Here is an 18,860-nt window from a genome sequence, read left to right on the forward strand (position 1 = left end):
TGCTGGGTCGAGAGTGTAATTTGGAGAGCCTTCTCCCATTGTAGCATGTAGTTATGTTTGAAAGATTCAGTGGGCAGCCTGTTGAGTAATTTGTACGTTAAACTGAGAATGCCTGGTGCCAATGGTGCTTGCCTGCAAAACGATTCAAAGCAAGTGGACGTGAAGGAGCCGTGACAGCTGAGACTTTTAAAAAGAGTTTACAGCAGCTATGAATGCTTTGATAAAAATAGAAATTGGATTTCAGGTTTAGTTTGAAAAGGACTTTTATTATACAGCTTTTTGTGTCTGGGTGACAGGTCCACTTTAATAGGGTGTAATCAAAGGCATCCGAGTGGAGGTCCATCTCCTGACTCCATTCACTCCTTAAATGACAGGCTTTCAAATGTGTTCAGTTCACTAACATGCACAAACCCTGCACCCTTGCTGCAAAGATTTATTCCAGATTGCAATGGGTGTTATTAAATGAAATAGAAATTTGAAATGAATGGAGAATGGCGGAATTTCAATCTAGTGAATTGTAGGGATCTCTAGCTTCACTCTTTGATAAATATGCCCCATTGTGTCCGTTCTTCTGTTGGGGACCTGGGCAAAAGTCCTATTTTCTCACTTCTTCAAGCAGCTCTGTCTGAAATGAAGATACTGTTGTTCTCAGAAATGATTTCCATAGGGAGACAGCATTTGACAGACGATCTCGTCTTCTTTTTTACAGGGAAATCATTTTGTATCAGTCCCATATCTAACGTTGTAGGGGTCAGTCATTATTTGCAATAATCTAACTATTATGAATCTGGGATATGGACACGTGTATTCTGCATTTAGTTATTGTAAATGTAAGACCAGGGGGGCAGCAGTTGACAATAAGACAACAAGCTGTTGGCCCCATAGAACAATTGGCTCTATACTGAGTCCTCTGTATTTTTGGTGGCTGAACAGGATTGGAGGGATGGCTGTTTCCCCAGCAGCTGATATGTGAGACTCTGTGTATTATGTAACCAGCTGCTACACAGGCAGGAACACCAGCTGCAGAAATTGCAAATATAGTCAGATGTCACTTCGTGTTATTCCAATTTCATTTCTCGGCTTCTTTTCAGCTCACACGATGCCTATAACTGCTTAACAAAGGTTTGTGTATACCAGCACATTTATATTATATTCTACGTATAACGTGATGTTTATATACATCTTATATACATACACAGAGATTGATTGGTTTTAATCTTGGTTAATGGAAGTCATTCATTTAGCCTTTATTTTTCCTAGGTCATGGCAATCCTGATCTAAGGCAACCTAGTAAATAGGTATATCTGAGCTTGAAATCGCATGTAGGATCCTGTGCATCTGATTGGGTAGAATAATGGAGGGGAATCATCGATGTTTACAATGGAAGAACTCCAAAAATTTGCGCGTTTAGTACATGTTATACCTGTAAATATATATAAAAAAACACAAAGATGGAGACCGCTCAAGCTCACCGCTAAGTTCCACCCCTGCCAGGTGCTCAGTCTCCAGTGTCCCCACTGTGTTGTACGAAAAAACTGGGCGGCACTTCTGGACTTGTTTTATTATGGCAGATAGCTGTGCAAAGCTCCTTTGCACAGCTGTCTGCCATAATAAAACAAGTCCTGAAGTGCCGTCTATCTTCTGTTTTTGCCTGTAAATATATTGTTCTGAATCAACTGCATTGTAATCAATCCCCCCAAGGACTGTGTGGACATTCAGTGGGTTCAGTCAATTTTGATGTTGATTGGAATCCCTGGGAAAAAGGCAACTTAAAGGGTGTGTAAAGTCTAAAATAGACTAAGGCTAGAAATGCTGTATTTTGTATACTAAATATAAACATGAACTTACTGCACCACAAGCCTAATCAAACAAATAATTTATGCTTTCAAAGTTGGCTACAGGGGGTCACCATCTTGTAACTGTGTTATACATCTTTGCAAGACTAAGACTGTGCACATGCTCAGTGTGGTCTGGGCTGCTTAGGGATTGTCATAAACAAAGCTGCTTGAGTTCTGCATGGCTGGGAAGTAAGGCGGGGCTCCCCCTGCTAAAAACGGTACACATTTTTTAATCGAAGTATATTGGAGATAGGTTTCTTTTTCATTAAATAAAGTAAAAATGGGATTTTATTTTTTGCCTTTACATGCCCTTTAATCTATTCACGTGTATGGGATTTGATTTTGCAGACCTGTAATTCTATGAAATGTAAATATGATACAGCTTGAACAAACTATCACTTTCATTTAAGTCATCGCTAAAAGGGTTTAGCCTCCCCAACAAACATTTTAGGGGGCCTTGAACACGCCCAGTTGCCTTCTCTTTTACTCATTTGTGGTGAGTGGCCAGAATGGGGAGAGTGTCTGCTGCATGTTCAAGGCCCCCCTAAGATTTTTGTGGGGGAGGCTGAACCCTTATAACTATTCCATGGACTTGAATGAAAGTGATAATTTGTTGAGGCTGTATCATATTTATCATTCCGATTAGAAGAAAGGAGGTTACGAGGGAGTTGGATCCTATGACTAGTAGGGATGCACCAAATACAGGATTCGGTTCAGGATTCGGCCTTTTTCAGCAGAGTTTGGATTCGGATGAATCCAAATCCTAATTTGCATATGGCCCTATTTGCATATGCAAATTTGGGACAGGAAGGGAAATCACGTGACTTTCTGTCACAAAACAAGGAAGTAAAAAATGTTTTCCACTCGGATTCGGTTCGGTATTCGGCCGAATCTTTCACTAAGGATTCAGTACATCCCTAATGACTAGTGAACCTTTGATAACCCAAGCATAAAGAGACATAGAGTAACCTATCAATGACACTCAAGCCGCTGATTTTATGTAAAGTTGTACTTTATTAACTAATTTATTGTACTTTATTAACTTTTTTAAAAAAAAGAATAAAAAAAAAGTGGTTGGATGGTGTTTAGCAAGTGAGGGAATACAGGGTTATGGGAGATAGCTCATAGTACAAGTTGATCCAGGGACTGGTCCCATTGCCATTTTGGAGCCAGGAAGGAATTTTTCCCCTCTGAGGCAAATTGGAGAGGCTTCAGATGGTTTTTTCCTTCAACTGGATCAACTGGCAGTTAGGCAGGTTATATATAGACTTAAGGTTGAACATGATGGACGTGTGTCTTTTTTCAACCTAACTTACTATGTTACTGATTGTAAGGGCCATGGCCAGGATATATTATGTGTATGGCCATATGAATCATTAAGTTATGCTTTTTTTTTGGGGGGGGGGTCCATTCTCCTTAGTCCAGGGGGCTCAGTTGTGCTAATAATTAAGGGGTGGGCCTTAATAAGTAAGTCATTTGGGACCACATGATTTCAGATGGAAGTTCTGGTGCATTCTCCTGCCTGGGCTTGGGCTGATGCATTTGGGAAATGGACAGGGGTACTATAAACCATATATTAGATCACAAGGGGATACATTCAACAGTTTCAATAAAGGTTCTGCTGCCTTTTTAGCAAGTGACATAATATAAGATTACCTTATAAATTGAGGCTGAAAAATAACGTCAATAAAGATCAAACGTTTACACAGGTAAATCCTATCTAATGTAATTAATCCACAGGATGGAGGGAACATTGAAACGTTCTCCCATTTGCCAAAGATGAAGGTAAATTCCTTTCTGACCCCAAAAGAGCAATCAGACCTGTCACCATTGCATTAAGACTACCAGTATTTAGCCTTGTATTTTCTTCCTTGCTTAAAAGATATTAACCCTTTCCTATTGATACTAGAAGTACTGAGCTGATCCAGGGAACCAGTCTAATTCCTCTTGTCTTTTTGTGCTTTAGATAAGCTGTTCTTTTGTACATTATGTGAGGGGGGAATAGATGAAGATAAAGGCTGCATGAACTATGGAGTATTTGTCATTTATGCCCCTTGCACATCGTTTCTGTAAAACAATGACATTTTGACAAACACATGTGGGTGCAATTGCCATGCCAACTTCTTAAAGGACAAGTAAAGTTAAACTAAAGTAGTAGCTAGAAATGTTGAACAGGATGTTTTGAGCCTCTGTACCAGCCCAAGGCAACCACAGCCCTTTAGCAGTAAAGATCTGTTTCTCCAAAGATGCCCCAGTAGCTCCCCATCTTCTTTTCTGCTGATTCACTGTCACTTACTGAGCTTAGGGACCCACTCACAATATACAGTACACAAAGGGGCTGATTCACTAAATTCGAGTGAAGGATTCGATTTTGGGCTACTTCGACCATCGAATGGACTACTTCGACCTTCAACTACGACTACGACTTCGAATCGAAGGATTCGAACTAAAAATCGTTCGACTATTCGACCATTCAATAGTCGAAGTACCGTCTCTTTAAAAAAAACTTCGACCCCCTAGTTCGCCATCTAAAAGCTACCGAAGTCAATGTTAGCCTATGGGGAAGGTCCCCATAGGCTTGCCTACGTTTTTTTGATCGAAGGATATTCCTTCGATCGTTGGATTAAAATCCTTCGAATCGTTCGATTCGAAGGATTTAATCGTTCGATCGAAGGAATAATCCTTCGATAGTTCGATCGAATTTTCTGCGCTAAATCCTTCGACTTCGATATTCGAAGTCGAAGGATTTCAATTCCTAGTCGAATATCGAGGGTTAATTAACCCTCGATATTCGACCCATAGTGAATCAGCCCCATAGAATAGAAAAGTCACAATATAAGGCTGATTAGTAATTAATACAGATAATTACTACATGGCAGCACAGAAACCAGTGCAATTAGCATCAGAATTTAATCAGCCCTGGTGCAATAAGTTCAGTATATAAAACATGGCGTTTTAGCCCTATTAATTTTTAGGGTTTAGTTCTCCTTTAAGTCAAGTGACCTTTATATATATATAAAGTAGAGATGCACCGAATCCAGTATTTGGTTCGGGATTCGGCCTTTTTGAGCTGGATTCGGATTCGACTGAATCCTTCTGCCCGGCCGAACTGAATCTGAATTTGCATATGCAAATTAGGGCCTGGTAAGGAAATTGTGTGACTTTTGTCACAAGACAAGGAAGTAAAAAATATTTTCTCATTTGGTTCATTATTCGGCCGAATCTTTCTCCAAGGATGATGGGTTCGGCGGAATCCAAAATAGTGGATTCATTGCATCCCTAATGTAAAGGTTATAAATGTTGCTGTGAAATGAATGTCCATAGCTGCTGCTTCTGGTTAGTAACTGAGGAGACATCAATCAATGTATACATTCCACATCTACTTCATTATTACAGATCATCACAATGAATCACAACGTCTTGTCTTCTTAACGACCCGACCCAAGAGCTGATATAAAGCAGAATTCTTTTCCACCCTAATGCCATTAGCTGCAGCAGAATCTGTCAGTTCTCATTATCATTGTCCCATTTGTGCTGCTTTTTTATGTGACAAGGGAGGAAGGATGCTTCCATGTAAAATAAAATAAATGTTCTTTATATACAGAATAATGCCTGGCAATGGAATGTCAGCTGCATTTTGGTGGTGCTTTGTACTCTCTGCTGATTGGCTGGCAGATTAATGCAAGGGTTATTTGCAGTGGATAAGTTGCCTGTTGGGTGCAGCTTATTCACGTTTGGGTGTATGAGGATATGAGCCCCAGAGAGCTCATTACTGCCTTGCTGGTTAGGCCTCGGGGGATCTTCATCGGCATAAAGACCTTACACTAATCACCAAGAAGATGTTTATGAATAATTGTCTCTAAGAGCACGTGAGCTTTCATCTGCAACATTGCTACCGCCACTGTGCACCCCATTGAGTAGATCCCATTCTAGGACCCCAGGCTGTCTTTAATGAAAATATATTACAATTCCCTTCCTATTTTACGTGTCAATTTTAACCCCCAAATAATGTTTTTTTTTGCCTTTTTGAAACTTTTATTTAGGTTTTCTGAAAACATAGCAGAAATACAAGTTTGAAATAAGCTGTACAGTATGACTTTTTAAAACGTTTATTTTTGTGCTCCGCTGTATCTTGCAGACTCACTCCTCCCCAAAACATTATTTTAGGGTACCTGCTGCTCAGTCCATTTACCATTTGTACGCTGTTTGTTCTTCATTGCTGACTTTCTACATCTTGCATGAGATTAGCGCTAAACAGCCTCCTGGTTCTCGAGTGTCAGAATCAAAACTCTTAAATTCCTGTAAAAGGGCAATAAATGATACAAATGACAATGTAAAGGAATGGAAGGACCATAAAACAAAGAACAGGGATTCAAATCAAAGCCAGGAGACTTGGATACTGCAGTCACTGTAAATAAGTTTTCTCTCTTCTCCATTAAAATATTGATCTGTTTCATATCAAGTTCCCCAGATTTTGTTCTGTAGGAGGAAACTCACTTTATTTATTCATGTTATTTAGAAAGGTACTGTGCCCATACTTGCTTCTCTGCAACTTGCAGTAAGCCTGGAGAACTAAACCTTAACAATGAATATGGTTAAAAATATCATATTTTATATACTGAACATATTGCACCAGCCTAAAGTTGCAGCTTGTCAATAGCAGCAATGATCCAGGACTTCAAACTTGTCACAGGGGGTCACCATCTTGGAAAGTGTCTGTGACACTCACATGCTCAGTGGGCTCTGAGCAGCTGTTGAGAAGCTAAGCTTAGGGGTCGTCACTAATTATCCAGCAGAAAATGAGGTTGGTCTGTAATATAAGCTGATACTACAGGGCTGATTATTAAATTCTGATGCTAATTGCACTGGTTTCTGTGCTGCCATGTAGTAATTATCTGTATTAATTACTAATCAGCCTTATATTGTGACATTTCTATTCTATGTGTACTGTATATTGTGAGTGGCTCCCTAAGCTCAGTAAGTGACAGCAGCACAGAGCATGTGCAGTGAATCAGCAGAAAAGAAGATGGGGAGCTACTGGGGCATCTTTGGAGACAACGATCTTTACTGCTAAAGGGCTGTGGTTGCCTTGGGCTGGTACAGAAGCACAACACTAAGGGGCCCATTTACTTAGCTCGAGTGAAGCTAATTCGACCATCGAATGGGCTACTTCGACCTTCGACTTCGGCCTTCGACTTGGAATTGAACGATTCGAACTAAAAATCGTTCGACTATTCGAGCATTTGATAGTCAAAGTACTCTCTCTTTAAAAATACTTCGACCCTCAAGTTCGCCACCTAAAACCTACTGAGGCCAATGTTAGCCTATGGGGAAGGTCCCCATAGGCTTCCTAACAATTTTCTGATCGAAGGAAAATCCTTCGATCGATGGATTCAAATCCTTCGAATCGTTCAAAATTTTTTACTTTCTTTATTGAAAAAGAAACCTATCTCCTATATACTTTAATTCAAAAATGTGTACCGTTTTTATAAGAAACCTGACTGTATGCAGTGAAATTCTCCCTTCACTTACTGCTGTGGATAGGAATTGGTCAGATCGGTCTCCTAACTGCTGAGCAGGGGAAACAATCATACTTAGGAACAAGCAGGGGAATGCGCAACGTCGTAGCTTCCCAGCCATGCAGAACTCAAGCAGCTTTGTTTATGACGATCCCTAAGCAGCCCAGACCACACTGAGCATGTGCACAGTCTTGGTCTTGCAAAGATGTATAACAAAGTTACAAGATGGTGACCCCCTGTAGCCAACTTTGAAAGCATAAATCATTTGTTTGATTAGACTTGTGGTGCAGTAAGTTCATGTTTATATTTAGTATACAAAATACAGCATTTCTAGCCTTATTCTATTTTAGACTTTACATGCCCTTTAATAAATGAAACTTGAACCCCCTCTCTAACTGTTACATCATTGAACTGTTTTATTTTATTTGCCAAGCGTTCTGCCGTGCGGATATACTTTCCAGCAGCACCCGGCATATTTATTCCTAATTTAGTTGGCGGCTCAGAACATTAGTATTCTAATGGGCTTCACGCAGGCAGCTTTGCGGAGCATTCAAATTAAAATCCAACAAAACGAACCGGCTATCAAATGTGCCCCTCGCTATCTGCTCTGCCGACGATAACAATTTCTTGGCTATTAATCCGTAAAAGTGTCTCATTGGCTATTGGTTAAAGGAAAAATCTACCCTGATTAGAAGCTGGTTTTGCCCTCCATTTATATATTGCAAAGAGACAGTTACATAAGAGGGACGCGGCTTATTCTGAGCACATTTGCAATACCTCACTTACAGATATGTTTTGACTTAAAGGGAGATCTGTCATGGGTTGATGGTGTATAAATATTCATTTTTTTTTATGTTTATGGAAATAACTTCCCAGCTGTGCATGTGTGTGTGTTTATTACATGTGGATGCCTCCATGACAGTTACAGTACAATATGGGCAGCTTCCTGCTTAGGGAATTGCAATATTATTGAAATGCCTGGGGGCACATGTTCCAAAGATAGGCAGGCTGTGGCTAATAACAGTCTGGCAACAGCACAGGGATTTAATTAACCATGCAAGTGCCAGCAGTAATCCCTTTTTCTATATCCAGCTATTATCTGCATGCATTTACAGGATTGAAATGAAATATAAACCCATAACTTGCTTGGAGCACTCGTCTTTGGCGACTTTGGAAACTTAACATGTGTTATTTTCAAGTTTTCACTCTCCTCAATGCCAGCATTGTGAATTTGAAGCAACACTACCACCAATATGTCCAGAGAGAGGCAGCAGAAAATTTATTTAGTGAGAACTGACCAGAGAGCTCTGCTTAGAACTGACTGGAGAAACGTTAGAAGACTCTTCTCTGCTCACTAACTTCATACTTTGAGCAGAGCAACGTCTCTAGTGTCTGCTTTTCTCGCTAACTTAATTTTCTGCTGACTGTGGGGCGGTTGGCAAAACTGAACAGCAAGTGGAGCTGATGTTATTAATTATATAATAATATAGTTATGTGCATTATTCAGATCTAAATGTGCCCAACATTGGAGCGCCCAGTGATACCAAAGCAATTTTACTCCATTGGGGATTTTCACCACATACGCCACCTTGTGGCAGGATTCAGATTGCCGCACACAAAAAGAACATTGTATAACTGTGTCTAATTAAAGAAAGTACATTGAAGGCCGATTAAATGAATTAATGGGAGAGATGGGCTGCCCATGCTTGGACTGTTTTAACATTGGAGAGACCTGTCCAGTTCACATGTACAGAACATATTGTTTCAAATAGAACACCAACAAGTATTTCCATTGCTTTATTTTCAATTTAATTGATTTTCTTAAAATTATGTTAAAAAATATATTTGTTTTTTTCCTTCTTATGTTTCCTAGCAGCTTTGCTTTCCTGCACCTTAATGTGTTATTTGGTACATTTCCCAACAGCAGCAACTTCAGCCCCTACTGAGCATGTTCCCTACACTGTACTAAAGTCTGTATCAGGGCAATGGTCACAATCTGATACTATTAGTTACTGGCCTTCTACTGCTGATACTAATGTATCAGCTCATCATTTATCGAACAAGAGTTGCTACGAGGAAACATGTAGCGTGGGGAAAATTACACTAATTCCTGGTAATACTCAAATTTTAAAAAAAGCAGCCCCTTGTCCAGAATAAAAAGCAGTTAAAAGAAGTCATTATTTGTGGTTTGCTGTTTGAAAACATGAACGTTTCTAAAGGTGTTTAACTGTGGGGTAAGATATTCTCAAATCCCATAACGTCTATCTGTCTATCTATCTATCTATCTGTCTGTCTGTCTGTCTGTCTGTCTGTCTGTCTGTCTGTCTGTCTGTCTATCATCTATCTATCTATCTATCTATCTATCTATCTATCTATCTATCTATCTATCTATCTATCTATCTATCATCTCTCTCTCTCTATCTATCATCTATCATCTGTCTCTCTGTCTCTGTCTCTGTCTCTCTCTCTCTCTCTCTCTCTCTCTGTCTATCTATCTATCTATCTATCTATCTATCTATCTATCTATCTATCTATCTATCTATCTATCTATCTATCTATCTATCTATCTGTTGTCTGTCTTGGGTGAGATTTGTACTGGATCTTCTTACCATATCTGTATTACTTTAATAATATGTCTTTATGCACCTGATAAAATGTTGGAACCCAAAGGGGAGCTTCAGCTCAAAAATTGCAATATCACTGTGCTAGAACATTGATTTTTAAACATTTTTGGACTGTCATCCAGAACTGGATTTAGGGCACTGCCATAGGCAGCAGACCCCAGCCTGTCCCCTGTGGTTGCTGGTCAGTTCATCCTCTAATCATGGGAGAGAGTGAAATTCATCCTAACTATTAGCTTCACCACTGGATTTAGCTGCAAGTATGTGGCAGTGTGTTGGGGAAAATATTTTTTTTTACAGGTACCCAAGGGCTGCCCCTAAAGATATTGTCCTAGCCTTGGTGCTTATGTAGAGAATTTGCCCTACTGTCACCCCTCTCATTCTTTCTTTCTTTTGTGGTCTATTAGTTGATAACAAAGGGACAAATATATGATATTATGGTATGTCACTAAGCACATTCACCTAATTTAATAATGAAGAACATTCAGAGGTTGTCCCTGCTTTGGGCATCAATGAGGGGCAGCCACACAAACTGGGAACCAGAGGGACTTTAATAGCTGCTACTTCTATCTGGTTAAGGCTAATTTTTACTGAGAGCTGCTATTTTAATTTGCTATCCTATTATCCATTTGGGAATTGGTAGTCAAATGCGGAATTAATTTCACTTGACAGCAGTAATGAGCAAATATTTAACACTGTTTTAAATTCAACAAATCTATTCTTCCATGAATGAACTCACGAGAAAGAAGCCAGCCTATAATCTGCAAATGATTTTTTTTTTGTCATATTAAATGAGACTCCATTTAAAAGTCATTGCTGTGTTTCTCTGCTCTGCTTGGATATCACACAGCTTTCTCCTTGTGTCTCTCTCTCTGACAAGGCTGAGAATTCTATTTCTATAAATATCAGAAGCGTCTGTTGGACAGAAATCCTCAACCACAAAAATAGGGTAGAAAATGATGTTGTGAGTCTGTGTAAAAAAACTGACAGTTAGTGCAAATGTTCATTTGCACTTAATGAAAGGCAAGGACTGGGATGACCCGAATCCACTATTTTGGATTCAACCGAACCCCTGAATCCTTCGTGAAAGATTCGGCAGAATACCGGACTGAATGTGAATACTAATTTGTATATGGAAATTAGGGGTGGGAAGAGGAAAACATTTTTTACTTCCTTCCAAAAAGTCACGCGATTTCCCTCCCCCCCTAATTTACATATGCAAAATAGGATTTGGATTCTGTTTAGGCGGGCAGAAAGATTCGGACGAATCCGAATACTGCTAAAACAGGCTGAATCCTGGCCGAATCCCAAACCAAATCCTGGATTCAGTGCATTCCTAGCAAGGACACATTTGAACTTCATCATCAATGTATCTTTCTGCAAAGGCTCAGTAAAATATATATTTTTGATTGTACTATTTTGCCTAGATAGCCTAATTTATTTACAGATTTGCATTATTTAGTAGTAAGGCTGGAAACTACAATGCTGCTTGTTCCTTTAATAGATCTGCGAACATCAATAGACTTCAGTGACACATTGGCCCATTATAGTTAGATGATGATCCTGAATTTAAAGGTATTTATAGGGAAATTGCTCTCATTGCTCTTTTGCATTTTAATTAGGGATGCACCGAATCCAGGATTCGGTTCGGGATTCGGCCAGGATTCGGCCCTTTTCAGCAGGATTCGGATTCGCCCGAATCCTTTTGCCAGGCCGAACCAAATCCGAATCCTAATTTGCATACGCATATTAGGGGCAGGGAGGGAAATCACGTGACTTTTTGTCAGAAAACAAGGAAGTAAAAAAAAGTTCCCCTTCCCACCCCTAATTTGCATATGCAAATTAGGGTTCGGATTCGGTTCGGTATTGGGCCGAATCTTTCACGAAGGATTCGGGGGTTCGGCCGAATCCAAAATAGTGGATTCGGTGCATCCCTAATTTTAATACTTCTTTTTATTTTTTTACTGCTACCATGAATGTGTAACCTGAGAGCCCCCTGATGTTTGTTGTCAGTTAAGGCCTGACAGAGCAGCAAATGCATAAATCACTGTAACAAGAATCATTTTCTGACTTTTCCCAGATTAGAGTAGAGAAACATCAAGAGACCCTTCCCGCTTCAGTAAAATAAGCTTTTGCTGCTCTGCCTGGTTCTCGACTTGGCTGAACAGCAGGGGGCACTCAGGTTACACCTTTGTAACTTGACAGTGTAAAAACTGCCAGTGTCATGAACTCTAGAAATAAATAATGTAATCAAAATAGATAAAATAAATATATGAAATAGATCATGTAAATTGCAGTGCTCAGAAGACCACTCTAAGCAATTTAACGTTGTGAAATGGTTTGAATTTAATATTGGAAATGATGAGTGAAAGTGGCCTGTTGTGATATTGCAGAAATACGAAAATCTACTAAATTTCGCAGGCATTTCCACCTAATACATTGAAGTCATTGGGAAGGGATGGCCTTTTATTTTGCCACAAAAGAATGAGTTTTTTCCCCAGTAAAACAAAAAACATGGAGAAATTCTAATTATGATGTTTGCATTTTTCACCAAAAACACAGTTGAAAATGCAAAGTTTTTTTTTTCCTTTTCAATTTCCCTTTGTTGAATTTTAAAATAATCCAGCAATAAAACAGTTCAGACTATAAATTGACATGACTATTTCAAAATGAGAAATGAAATATAATATAATATAGCAGATGCAATCTCTCCATGAACTAAAGGGTTATGTTTATGTGAATGGAAAAGTTTTGGTTTCATTAAAGGGCATGTAAAGGCAAAAAATAAAATCCCATTTTTACTTTCTTTAATGAAAAAGAAACCTATCTCCATTATACTTTAATTAAAAAATATGTACTGTTTTTATAAGAAACCTGACTGTATGCAGTGAAATTCTCCCTTCATTTACTGCTGTGGATAGGAATTGGCAGATGGTCCCTAACTGCTGAGCAGGGAAACAATCATACTTATGAACAGCAGGGGGAGCCCCCGCCTTACTTCCCAGCCATGCAGAACTCAAGCAGCTTTGTTTATGATGATCCCTAAGCAGCGCAGACCACACTGAGCATGTGCACAGTCTTAGTCTTGCAAAGATGTATAACAAAGTTACAAGATGGTGACCCCCTGTAGCCAACTTTGAAAGCATAAATTATTTGTTTGATTAGGCTTGTGGTGCAGTAAGTTCATGTTTATATTTAGTATACAAAATACAGCATTTCTAGCCTTATTCTATTTTAGACTTTACATGCCCTTTAACAATCTCAACAGATAACAGAAACCTTATCATATCTTAAATTCTTTACTAATATCCCCAAATCTGAGCATGTGTCTCTGCCCCAAGTGTAATGAAGAACATTTTCCAAAACAGGAGCAGTATCTTTAATCCAATTAAAAAAAATTGACTTCCTAGAGGCTGACACAACAAGAAAACAAAAATTAACCATTTCGTCAGAAATAACATGAAGTGATTTTATCCGATTCTTGAAGATAATCTGTAAAGTCAAGCAATGCATTTGTGGGACAAGTTTAATTTTAAAATTAGAACTTTTCTAATAAATTCCTGAATGCTATCCCAAAAGATCTTGATAAAAGGACATGACTAGTAATGGGTGAATAAATTCGCCAGGCGCAAATTTGCGGTTAATTTCTGCGTTTCACCACCGGCAAATACATTTGCAAAACTGGAGAAAAGAAAATTCACCTGCGAACAATCCGCAGTGTTGAATAAAATTTGGGCACTTATCGCGTGCGCTAACATTGTCGCGCGTCAAAATTATTCGGACACCAATTGACTTTAATATATTTGACCAAAATATGCGCGCATATAACAAAGCGAAACTGGACGAATTCTCCCATCACTTGACATGACCAAAAAGCGTGAAAAATGTCAATACCATATTTTTCGTTAAATTTTGGACAATAAGATTCTTTTCTTAAATCAGAGGATTCAGAAAACATTGTGTTGGAACCAAGATGTAATAATCTAAATTGTTGGTCCTTCCAAGATTCTGGATAAATATTATTCTTATAGTTTTGCCAAATTTTTAAGCGATCCTTAGCAGTAATCTTAATACATAAAAAGGAGGATCGCTTTTCCCCAGAATAATTCAAAGGATTATAATCCTTATGGGACAAAAGTAATTGGGAAAAAATGCAAAGTTTGATCATGTTTATTTTTAAAGGAACAGTAACACCAAAAAAATGACAGTTTTTTTAAAGCAATGAAAATATAATGTAGTGTTGCCCTGCACTGGTAAAACTGGTGCGTTTGCTTCAGATAGACTACTATAGTTTATATAAACAAGCTGACCCTTCCATAAATTGCCTTCCATAGGTCCATGTCAGATTTCTTGCAGGAATTCGATAACCGTATTAAGCTTGAAGGAATCATCTTCTGGCCATCCGTCCAGGTCTAACATCCCCAGGAGTGAAGGGAGCAATATTCAGATCTGTGTCACACTAGAAATGCCACCTTCATGTATGTATGTATGTATAACTTTAAAAAAGTGATGTTAAAGGAACAGTAACACCAAAAAATGAAAGTGCTTTAAAGTAATGAAAAAATCATGTAGTGTTGCCCTGCACTGGTAAAACGGCTGTGTTTGCTTCAGAAACACTACTATAGTTCATATAAACAAGCTGCTGAGTAGCAATGGTGAAAGTTGAAAAAAGGCTATATGGCACAGGTTAAATAGTGGATAACAGATAACACCATTATGTTCTATAGAGCTTATCTGCTATCTGCTGTGTAATTTGAGCCTTTTCTCCTTTGATTGGCTGCCCCCATTGCTACACAGCAGCTTATTTATATAAACAATAGTAGCGTTTCTGAAACAAACACACCAGTTTTACCAGTGCAGAACACTGCTTTATATTTTTATTACTTTAAAACAATTAAATTTTTTTATGTTACTGGTCCTTTAAGGAGCCACAGCACTGTCCAGTACATAAAAGTACAATATATATAACAGCATACATGGGGAAGACAAATTACATAATAAATATACACAGAATTCATATCAGGACAAAAAGGCTTCAGTGCTATGTGGTAAGAGACACAGTGGGAAGGAGGTCCCTGCCCCGTAGAGCTTACAGTCTATCCCTTATCCCTTGGGCCAGCATAGCACACCAGACTAATATAAATCTCATGCACCAGTCATCTGTATTCCAGACTTTGCTCTTTATGCCACGTCCTGCATAGCTGCTGCATGCCCTGTCCATATAAAGGTGGCCATACCCTGGCAGATTTATACCCAGTGTATGGGGACTTCCGATGAGCCCACCCAAACCAATACATGACCAAAAATTGGTCATATGTCAATTGGACAGGTTTGATTTTTTTGTGAGTTTGCGGACCGCATCAGCTAGTTGATCGGTCCTTGCTCCGACAGCTCATATACCCGCTCTTGTAATATGATCGCTTGGCCCTAGGGCCAGCAATAAAAAAACAAAGTCAAAAATAGTCCCTTAGTTGGAATGCTTTGAACGTTTTTTTTACATATTTTTTAAAATTTAAGCTCTGTTTTTGCAATGAGCTTTCATTATTTATTGCACCTTCCTATTTCTTATATTTCTTCCTATTGCACCTTCCTATTTCTTCCTATTCCTTATGCAAACATGCTGATAGCAGAACAAACGCCCGACCCAAACCCATCATGTTGGGGATCATGTTAACAAACAAGGATGGTGTCTATTAACTTTCCATTCCTGCGTCGGAATTCCTTGTACGCAGCAAAACAATTCAAGTCAAATGAAATCTCAGGGAACCACAGAAAATGTAACCAATCATAAATGTTGCTAATAATCATTCCGAGAATTGTAACGAGCTGCCATAAAAAGAAAAACTGTCGAGTATTGAGGTTTTAAGTTTTTGCAGAGAATCAAAGTCGTTTTCTATTTACTGCTGACAAAATCAAACTGTCTTCAGAACAAGGAGCTGATGAATACTTTCCCCCATTTAAGCGCCAGCTCTTTGCAATTCTTCAGGTTTACTCATTAAGCATGAACATTGCAGCAGGGGGACTCCTACAATAAATAAAGGTACATGACTGAACGTGTGGGTTTCACTGTTTTGCTGAAGGAGCAAATTGGCACACGTAGGTAAACGGCACATTAGACTCAGCAGTGTTGATGCCCTGGTTTGTGCAGATCATGGAGGCGGCTGACTAATAAAACGAAAGTCTGTATTTATTGAAAATATACCAGATTATTAGCACTCGCTGCAGTAAGAGGTTTAACAACAGAAACAGCTGCTGATGCACAAACTGGGGGATTTGCTAACTCTGCCATTTGCTACTGTTGTCCAAAGGTAAAGCTACTGCGTAAAGATGTTCCAGAATTGCCGTGTTGGCCCCTCGTGTGGGGGCCTCTTTAGCCTCAGCACATGTTGAAAAGAAGGGGCTCATTTCTAATTCAAGCCCCCCTTGAAAGTTTAACCTTTGTGTACCCGTTAATTCAAAACACAGTTACAGATATAAGGGCTCCTTTAAGTCCATTGTGCAAAGTGTTTTTCTGAATCCTCACATTGCTGTATGTTTTCCCACAATTCCAGCAAGTTTGTGGCCCTGCAATCACTGCAGTTGCATCTGATGCATCAAAGCCCGTGCAACTGAGGATGTTTGGAAGCAATGGCGTCCAAAAGTTAGAGTTGACATTGTATTTGGCTGTCGAATTGATATGATGGCTGTGTGCGATTCGTTACGCAAAAGTGCACTGATCCTATCATGGAGCAAACTGTACCCGATCCTGTAGCCAGTTTCCTATCCACGTGCAAACAACTTCATTAAGCACAACAGACCTTAGTTTAGAAAGCACTCGTTTGTGGGGCACAGTATCAAACGCTTTGGCAAAATCTAAATAGATCTACTGCCCCCCACTGTCCAGAATCTTACTTACCTCATCATAAAATGCAATCAGATTTGTCTGACATGACCTATCTTTCATAAAGCCATGCTGATTGCTGCTCATAATGCCATTCACTAGGACAACATTTTGAATGTGATCCCTTAACAAGCCTTCAAATAATTTGCCCACCGCAGATGTCAAACTTACTGGCCTATAATTGCCAGGCTGAGATCGTATTCCCTTTTTAAATATTGGAATAACATCAGCTTTTCTCCAATCCATAGGCAGGATACCAGCAAATCTAAGAAAATCAGAAATAGGGGCTGGTCTAAAACTGAACTAAGCTCTCTTAGAACCCAGGGGTGTATGCCATCAGGCCCTGGAGCCTTGTTTACATTAATTTTTATTAAAGCTTTATGAATCATATCCTGAGTCAGCCACTGACTAGATTGAGCTGAGCCATTAGTGCAGCTATAAAGTGAGCCTGGGAACTCCGACTCTTCTATTATATACACCAAAGAAAAGAACTGATTTAGCACATTTGCCTTTTCTGTATCTGTTACAACCATACTGGTACCATTATTTAATGGAGAAACACTTTCAACCTGCATCTTTTTACTACTAATACATTTAAAAAAACTTTTTAGGGTTAGTTTTCACCTCCACCGCAATTAACTCTTCATTTCCTTTCTTTGCCTTCCGGATTGCTGATTTACAACATTTATTAGTGGTTTATATTCATTAAATGCAACAGACTCAATTTTCAAGCGATTAAGAAGAAAAATTGGGACAAACACACTACTACAAGTGCAGCATTTTCATGGTCATTAACTGTTTGGGGCAATAGCAGAAGTACCACTGGGATCTATCAGTTCTGGACATATAACAAATTTTGGCAGTGCTCTGCTTCCTTTCCTTTCTTGCACATCAGAATTACATGGATTCCATGTCTCCTGGCCCATGTGCTGGATCCAAATGCAGTGAGCATCCGAATAATTTCAATGCGCAACAATTTTATATGCACGACAATTCTGATGCACAACAATGTTTTGTTGTTGCAGTGGATTTTTCGCCGACAAATTTTCGCCGCAGTTTTGTGAATATATTCGCTGGTGGCGAAACACGGAAAATCGCAGCAAATCCATGCCTGTTGAATTTAATATCCCATCACTAAAATAGAGAGCTGTGAAGTCACCCTTTTATGAAACATGTTCCACAGCGATGTTGTTTGTAGTCATAAGAGGTCAAGATGTCCATTTGTGTAGGCCCAGTCATTGGCACGGGCCTGTTAGCATGTACTGGATATGTGTGCTGAAAATATATTCTGGCTGATTTATAACAGCAGTTTTGATCACAAAAATGTTCCTGCTTCATTAAAGATACATACATCCACGTGCACTCTTGTGCACTTATATATAGTTGTGCTCAGCTCCAATAAATTAGTAGTAACAAACAAGGGGTCACTACAATAATACATAACAATAAGTGCATTATTAGAAATACAATTCACATAAACATAAAATATAATTACAATACAGATTAAGTTCTTAGTGTCAAGGAGACAAAGGATGGAGAACCCTACCCCATGGGGCTTACAGTCTAAATGGGAGAGTAATTTACACAATTCAGAGGGGTATTAAGGTGCTGTAGGTTACAGTGGGTGACACTGTCAAATAAGTGGCAGTTCCAAGTTCAAGTGTAATCCAGGTGCTCCCAGAGGTAGTCTTTGAGTTTCGTTTTAAAAAAAATTAAGGGAGGATTCTCTCCGGAGAGATTCAAATATAAGGAGCAGCAAGAGAGAAGAGTTTGACATGGGAAACAGCAGTAGTAGTGGGGGGTACAGTTAAGCGGTTGCTCTGAGAGGAGGTTTCAGCCAGGAACATATAGAGAAGCAAGAGATGAGATGTAGTTAGGTTTAGAGGAATGAAGGGCTTTGAAGGTTATGAGGAGGAGTTTATAAATTATCCTTCGTTTTATAGGAAGCCATGATAAGGACTTCAGCAGCGGAGGGGCCTGTACCCCTTTGGATGAGAGGAGG

The sequence above is a fragment of the Xenopus laevis genome, chromosome 6S (genome assembly GCF_017654675.1).
Source record: "Xenopus laevis strain J_2021 chromosome 6S, Xenopus_laevis_v10.1, whole genome shotgun sequence".
In the NCBI taxonomy this organism is placed as follows: domain Eukaryota; kingdom Metazoa; phylum Chordata; class Amphibia; order Anura; family Pipidae; genus Xenopus; species Xenopus laevis.